The sequence below is a fragment of the Mus pahari genome, chromosome 17 (assembly GCF_900095145.1).
Source record: "Mus pahari chromosome 17, PAHARI_EIJ_v1.1, whole genome shotgun sequence".
Classification (NCBI taxonomy): domain Eukaryota; kingdom Metazoa; phylum Chordata; class Mammalia; order Rodentia; family Muridae; genus Mus; species Mus pahari.
Genome location: NC_034606.1, coordinates 13839140 through 13847596, shown reverse-complemented (window position 1 = coordinate 13847596; position 8457 = coordinate 13839140). Strand labels below are relative to the sequence as shown.

The 8457-nt window shown below is 37.1% G+C and overlaps 1 non-coding gene across 1 annotated transcript; it reads right to left on the bottom strand.

Moving 5' to 3' along the window:
- Nucleotides 1-4945: 4945 nt before the first annotated feature.
- LOC115062477 lies at nucleotides 4946-5053 on the bottom strand. The gene has a single exon (XR_003842429.1). It is a non-coding gene; the product is annotated as a U6 spliceosomal RNA (small nuclear RNA).
- Between the last annotated feature and the right edge of the window lie 3404 nt (nucleotides 5054-8457).

The window sequence follows — 8457 nt, the reverse complement described above, 5'->3', positions numbered from 1 at the left end:
CACTTTTCAACCCCAAAATGCCTCTGTCTAAAAGAAATGTAGGGACAAAAATGGAGCAGAGACTGAACAAAAGGCCAACTAGTGACTGGCCCAACATGGGATTCATCCCATGGTGGGTGCCAAACCTTAAAACTATTACTGATGTTATATTGTGCTTGCAGAAAAGAGCATAGCGTGGCTCTGAGAGACTCAGCTGAGCAGCTGACTGATTGATCTAAGGTCGAGAGCCCTATGGAAGATTTAGGGGAAGAATTGAATGGGATCAAGCAGATGACAACTCCAAAGAAAGGCTATCAGCACCAACTAACCTGGATGCCTGGGAGCTCCCAGAGACTGACACACTCATCAAACAGCATACATGGGCTAGTATGAGGCCCCTGGCACATTTGGAGCAGAGGACTACATTGTCTGGCCTGAGTTGAAGAGCGGGTACTTTATTCTGTAGAGACTTGGTGCACCAGGGAGGGTGCATACCCCAGCAGGGGTTGGGGGGAAGCACCTGTTCAGAGGTGAAGTGGGTGGACAGGGAAAGCTCTTCAAGGGGGATGAAGAGGGAAGTCAACATTTGGGAAGTAAGTAAATAAAATAATTGATTAATAAAAAAAAAAAACCCAAAAAACCCTTAAAGTGGTTTGTAATTTCTCCACTGAGATTCCTTCCAATGATAGAAATAATTGTCACAAATCCTTTATATCACTCTCTACCAAATCCTTAGCTTTTTAAAAAAATTATTTTATTAGATATTGTCTTCATTTACATTTCAAATGCTATTGTGAAAGTTCCCTATACCCACACCCGCCCCTGCTCCCCTACCCACCCACTCCCACTACTTGGCCCAGGCCTTCCCTTGTGCTGGGTCATATAAGTTTGCAAGGCCAAGGGGCCTCTCTTCCCAATAATAGCTGAATAGATCATCTTCTGCTACATATGCAACTAGAGACACAAGCTCTGGGGGTACTGATTAGTTCATATTGTTTTACACCTATAGGGTTGCAGATCCCTTCAGCTCCTTGAATAATTTCTCTAGCTCCTCCATTGGGGGCCCTGTGTTCCATCCTATAGATGACTGTGAGCATGCACTTCTGTATTTGCNATGCACTGGCATAGCCTCACAAAGGACAGCTATATCAAGGTCCTTTTAGCAAAATCTTGCTGGTATATGCAATAGTGTCTGCATTTGGTGGCTGATTATGGAATGGACCCCTGGGTGGGGGAGTCTCTGGATTGTTCATCCTTTTGTCTTAGCTCCTACCTTTGTCTCTGCAACTCCTTCCATGGGTATTTTATTACCTATTTTAGGGAGGAATGAAGTATGACATGTTGGTCTTCCTTCTTCTTGATTTTCTTGTGTTTTGGAAATTGTATCTTGGGTACTCTAGATTTCTGGACTAATATCCACTAATCAGTGAGTACATACCAAGTGACTTCTTAGGTGACTGGGTTATCTCGCTCAGCATGATATCCTCCAGATATATCCATTTGCTTAAGAATTTCATAAATTCATTGTTTTTAATAGCTGAGTAGTCCTCCATTGTGTAAATGTAACACATTTTTAATATCCATTCTTCTGTTGAGGGACATCTGGGTTATTTAAAACATCTGGCTATTATAAATAGGGCTGCTATGAACATAGTGGAGCATGTGTTCTTATTACCAGCTGGAACATCTTCTGGTTATATGCCCAGAAGAGATATTGCTGGATCTGCTGGTAGTAATATGTCTAGTTTTCTGAGGAACCACCAGACTGATTTCCAGAGGGGTTGTACAAGCTTGCAATCCCATCAGCGAAGGAGTGTTCCTCTTCCTCCACATCCTGACCAGCATCTGCTGTGACCTGAATTTTTGATCCTAGCCATTCTGACTGGTGTGAGGTGGAATCTCAGGGTTGTTTTGATTTGCATTTCCCTCATGATTAAGGATGTTGAACAATTTTTCAAGTGCTTTTCAGACCTTGGTATTCCCCAGTTGAGAATTCTTTGTTTAGCTCTGTTCCCCACTTTTTAATTGGGTTATTTAAATTTCTGGAGTTCAGCTTCTTGACCTCTTTGTATATATTGGATATTAGTCCCCTATCAGATTTAGAATTGGTAAAAAATTCTTTCCCAATCAGTTGGTGGCCTTTTTGTCTTACTGACAGTATCTTTTGCCCTACAGAAGCTTTGCAATTTTATGAGGTCCCATTTGTCAATTCTTGATCTTACAGCACAGGACATTGCTGTTCTGTTTAGAAAATTTTCCCCTGTTCCCATATCTTTGAGGTTTTCCCCCACTTTCTCCTCTATCAATTTCAGTGTCTCTGTTTTTATGTGGAGGTCTTTGATCCACTTAGACTTGACCTTTGTACAAGGGGATAAGAATGGATCAATTTGCATTATTCTACATGATAACTGCCAGTTGTGCCAACACCATTTGTTAAAAATGATGTCTTTTTCCACTGGATGGTTTTAGCTCGCTTGTGAATGATCAAGTAACCATAGGTGTGTGGGTTCATTTTTGGGTCTTCAATTCTGTTCCATTGATCTACCTGTATGTCGCTGTACCTGTACCATGCAATGTTATCACAATTGCTCTGTAGTACAGCCTGAGGTTAGGCATGGTGATTCCCCCAGAGGTCCTTTATTGTTGCGAATAGTTTTTGCTATACTAAGTTTTTTGTTATTCCAGATGAATTTGCAAATTGCCCTTTCTAACTCAGTGAAGAATTGAGTTGGAATTTTGATGGGAATTTCATTGAATCTGTAGATTGCTTTCGGCAGGATAGCCATTTTTACTATATTAATCCTGCCAATCCATGAGCATGGGAGATCTTTCCATCTTCTGAGATCTTCAAATCCTTTCTTCAGAGACTTGAAGTTCTTACCATACAGATCTTTCACTTTCTTAGTTAGAGTCACACCAAGGTATTATATATTTTTTGTGACTATTGTGAAAGGTGTTGTTTCCCTGATTTCCTTCTCATTCTGTTTATACTTTGTGTAGAGAAAGGCTACTGATTTGTTTGAGATAATTTTACATCCAGCTACTGCACTGAAGCTGTTTATCAGGTTTAGGAGTTCTCTGGTGGAATTTTTGGGTCACTTATATATACTATCATATCATCTGCAAACAGTGATATTTTTGACTTCTTCCTTTCCAATTTGTAACCCCTTGATCTCCTTTTGTTGTTGAATTGCTCTGGCTAAGACTTCAAGTACTATATGGAATAGGTAGGGAGAAAGTGGGCAGCCTTGTCTAGTCCCTGATTTTAGTGGGATTGCCTCCAGCTTCTCTCCATTTACTTTGGTGTTGGCTACTGATTTTCTGTAGATTGCTTTTATTATGTTTAGGTATGGGCCTTGAATTCCTGATCTTTCCAAAACTTTTATCATGAAGAGGTGTTGGGTTTTGGCAAATGATTTCTCAGCATCTAACGAGATGATCATGTGATATTTTGTCTTTGAGTTTTTTATATAGTGGGTTACATTGAGGGATTTCTGTGTATTAAACCAACCCTGCATATCTGAGATGAAGCCTACTTGGTCATGATTGATGATTTTTTTATGTGTTCTTGGATTCGGTTTGTAAGGATTTTATTGAGTATTTTTGCATCAATATTCATAAGGGAAATTGGTCTGAAGTTCTCTTTCTTTGTTGGATCTTTGTGTGGTTTAGGTATCAGAGTAATTGTGGCTTCATAGAATGANTTGGGTAGAGTNCCTTCTGTTTCTATTTTGTGGAATAGTTTGAGGAGAGTTGGAATTGGGTCTTCTTTGAAGGGCTGATAGAACTCTGCACTAAACCCATCTGGTCCTGGGTTTTTTTGTTTGTTTGTTTGGGTGACTATTAATGACTGCTTCTATTTCCTTAGGGGAAATGGAACTGTTAAGATCATTAATCTGATCCTGATTTAACTTTGGTACCTGTTATCTGTCTAGGATGTTGTCCATTTCTTCCAGGTTTTCTAGTTTTGTTGAGTATAGCCTTTTATAGTAGGATCTGATGATATTTTGGATTTCCTCAGGATCTATTGTTATGTCTTCCTTTTATTTATGATTTTGTTAATTAGGATGCTGTCCCTGTGCCCTCTAGTTAGACTGGCTAAGGGTTTATCTATTTTGTTGATTTTCTCAAAGAACCAGCTCCTGGTTTGGTTGATTCTTTGAATAGTTNTTTTGTTTCCACTTGGTTGATTTCAGCCCTAAGTTTGATTATGTCCTTCAACTTGGTTGCATTTGCTTCCTTTAGTTCTAAAGCTTCTAGGTGTGCTGTTAGACTGCTTGTATATTCTCTCTCTAGTTTCTTTTTGGCAGCACTCAGAGCTGAGTTTTCCTCTTAGGACTGATTTCATTGTGTCCCATAAGGTTGGGTATGTTGTGGCTTCATTTTCATTAAACTCTTAAAAGTCTTTTATTTCTTTCTTTATTTCATCCTTGACCAAGTTATCATTGAGTAGAGTGTGTTCAGTTTCCACATGAATGTTGGCTTTCTATTATTTATGCTGTTAGTAAAGATCAGCCTTAGTCTGGTGATCTGATAGGGTAATTTGAATATTTTTGTATCTGTTTAGGCCTGTTTTGTGACCAATTGTATGGTCAATTTTGGAGGAGGTACCATGAGGTGCTGAGAAGAAGGTATATCCTTTTGCTTTATGATAAAATGTTCTGTAGATATCTGTTAAATCCATTTATTTCATAACTTCTGTTAGTGTCCATGTGTCTCTGTTTAGTTGCTGTTTCCAGGATCTGTCCATTGGTAAGAGTGGGGTGTTGAAGTCTCCCTCTATTATTGTGTGTGGTTCAATGTGTGCTTTGAGCTTTACTAAAGTTTCTTTAACGAATGTTGCTGCCCTTGCATTTGGAGCATAGATATTTAGAATTGAGAGTTCATCTTGGTAGATTTTACCTTTGATGTGTATGAAGTGCCCCTCCTTTTCTTTTTTGATAACTTTGGGTTGGAAGTCAATTTTAAAAATATGTAACGCTTCACGAATTTGTGTGTCATCCTTGCACATTGGCCATGCTAATGTTCTCTGTATTGTTCCAATTTTTAGTATATGTGCTGCTGAAGTGAGCACACATCCTTAACTTTTATGTGATTGATACAATTTGCTAATAGTTTTAATTGTTCTATTTATTATACCTACCTAATTCTACTGCTTCAACCTCATTTAGTTTTTCTTTATTCTAGAATCCAGGAACCATGAATTTTGTGTTTGTTCTACAGCTGGCTTGAACTACTGAAGGAGACCTGAGACATAAGTGATATGTTTTTAAGTAACTGGCACCTGAAAACCAGCATATTCATCTTACAATTATAATTTTCCCCATATAATTTTGAGATATGATTATTAGAGACTTCAAGGGAGGTGATTGCCCCTTTAAATATTGACAAAGAATTTTACTTTTAGTCTACTTCAAACAAGGATTTCTGATGAGGTTAAGATCCCTTATGTCAATAACAAAAAGAAAGCAAATATTCTAAGAACTGGAGTTCTCAAGCATAGTTCAGGAGGGCAGATGATTAAACTGAAAGATATGCAAACATTTGGGACACCACATTTTCCTATGGGTTTTAAATGTTTTTGGATGGCTTCAATTTTTAACTTCTTCTATAACCATTTCTTTGATTATTAGTAAGTTAAACAATTGTGAGAAGAAATTTATCTTGCAATGTGACAATAAAATTAAAAATGTCTTCCCCTCATTCTTAATAAAAGTTTATTCTAGATAGTAGATTAAATATCTGACTATACAAAACTAAGCATAATTATTTCAAGACATATCCATTTATCTTTGACATAGAAAAATATACTGTGAGATAAATTTCTTATATTTAAATTTAAAAAAATCTTCACCAAAAAAATCTTGGTAGAGAATTATAATTATAGACAACACTAAAGGTATTTGGAAAATGCATACACACACACACACACACACACACACATTCATATATATACATATATTAGATTTTGCCTATGAAGAAGTTTTGACAATAAAAGACTATGGGTTCCATCAAAGTTGATAAACATCCTATCTGAGTAAAAGAAGCTTCCACATGAAAGGCACAATAAAGGAAGGAAGAAACACAGAAAGAAAGGGAGATGATGAAGAAAGCTGAAACTCCATGCATGGAGACAAATGATTCATCAGACTGACAGAATGAAAACCTTGATGCTGAAATGGACATTTGCTGAAGTAAAGATGATCAGGACTGCAATTATGAAGATTCATTGCCATTGCATCAAGAGATCCTCATGAGGACATTTGGACTGCTAAGTTTATAAGACTGATAATTGTTTCTCTTGTCATTTTTAAAGTGTCAATTTTCAGCTTAAACAGAAAAGAAGATGTAGAGGAATATTAACCCAGCATTGTGACTGCTCTGGCAAGGGACCACATCTGAATACTTTCTAGGTCTGTTTGATCTTGGTGGAATACAGACATTTTATACCTCTCTAATACCTTTATCTGTAATAAAGATATGCCCTTAGTACATACCTTTTGTACCAAACAGTGGGTAAGATTAGTTTGTAGGAGGAAGCACCCATGTTTGAAGGTGATGTCTAATTGAGGAAGGGCACTTCAGCAAGTGTAGTTCAGCTGAGTTAAGACAAGGAGTAGAGTTCATTTGAGTTCATGTAGCTCAATTGAGTTCCTCTAGTTAGTGAAGTCAGTGCAATTCAGTTCATGAAATTCAGAGTCAGTTTTTCCATACAGAGCACTTCAATGAAAAGCTGACAAAAGACAATTTGAATCAGTCAGCTTGGAGAGAAGTTTTAGCAAGAATAACTGAGTTGAACCAGTCAGCCAGAGTTCAGAAGGGTTTGGAAAGCGTGAATTTATTCAACATTAAGTTTCTGAGATGACAATTACAACCAGTAAATAGAAGTTCTTTTACAGTAAGGCTATTCAGTAGAAAGGAATTCATGTTTGGTGCTGTAATTTCTAGCAATTTTTATGACTGGGGAGATCAAAAATCTTAGATAGCAATCTACTATTGTTACTTTCCTAGAGTAGTATAATTTGCAATTACATTACAAACATGTCTCCTTACATGCACAGATAAATATAGACATTTTTCATCATCAAAAAATTTTCTGATACAAAAACCATTAGCAGAAATGCAGAGCCATCAGAATTCAGAGAACAACATACTGTAGTGTTAACATTCCGAACCAATATATCTAAATTGAATCCTCTGTCTCATATGTTCAGGAAATATCACAGAGGAGGAAGCAGAAAAAATTTAAGGGCCAGAGGACTAGAATTCTGCTGATAGAACCTTCAATCAGGTTATGTTGTGCTAACAAAATCTCAACAATATTAGCACATCTAAGAAGACAAGAAAAAGAGAAACATCAGTTGACATGATAATGGATATGGAGAAATAGCACAAGGTTTCTCCCTTGGATGAAGAACTATAAAGAACTGATGGCTGCTGAGAAAAATGAATCCATTTTCTGTTGTGGATAGCCTTGGGGCTAATTATATTTGATGTTAATTCTGTTCTCCTGTGAGGGGTTGTGAACACTCAGGTGATTTCCTGCAAACCTGCATCCCACTTTAATTTGTAAAATAAAGGAGAGCTGATGATTGGGAAGATAAATGGGAAGGTGGAGCAGGAGGTGAGGGAGAGAGAAGGACAAAATGGAAGAGGGAGAGGACGCAGAAGGGGAGGAAGAAGGAGAAAAGTGGAGCAGAAGCACATGGCCTGGAGAAACCGTAAGTTCTAAGGGGTCTCATAATCTGTGGAAGATGGTAGTGTAGTGGTAAATCTGCCCAATCTAGGCACACAGCATGTAATCATATTAACTATGTTGTGTTTTCATTGTCAGGGCATAATTAGGTTGGAAAGATTTACTGCCACAGTTTTCTCCAATGACAAGCCCCTAGATAGGCTAGCCAATCCAAACTTGTCAAAAAGAAAGCCACAGCAGAATGTAAACATAAATATTAAGGAAGAAGAAAAGGAGCTCATGAATCTGGACTGGATTGACAAGAGTGGGAGCATTGCCAGAGTGAGGAAGGAATACTGAGGACAGACAGTATGAGTGTTGTAGAGTCTCATAAACAAAATCCAAGAAAATGCAATTATCTGAGAAATAAGTGGAGAAAAACATATATAAATATTGAGAAAAGATATTTTAAACAAAACTCAAAGTATCACTCATAGTATAAAATAACTGCTAAATGTGAAGTATTTTTCTTTTTCACCTACAATGGTCAAAAACATTTGCAGGAAAAATATTTAGAGGAAAAATTTAAAAATAAAAAAATTAAACAGTAAAATAACTGCAAATATCAATTATCTTGATAATGAAAAACATTACAATTCTGATATGTTATCACATGTATTAGTAGTTTGGATAAACTATAAGTCTGTTTTGCCTAGAATGTGGTAAATTATTGTCTTAGTCAGGGTTTCTATTCCTGTACAACATCATGACCAAGAAGCAAGTTGGGGAGGAAAGGGTTTATT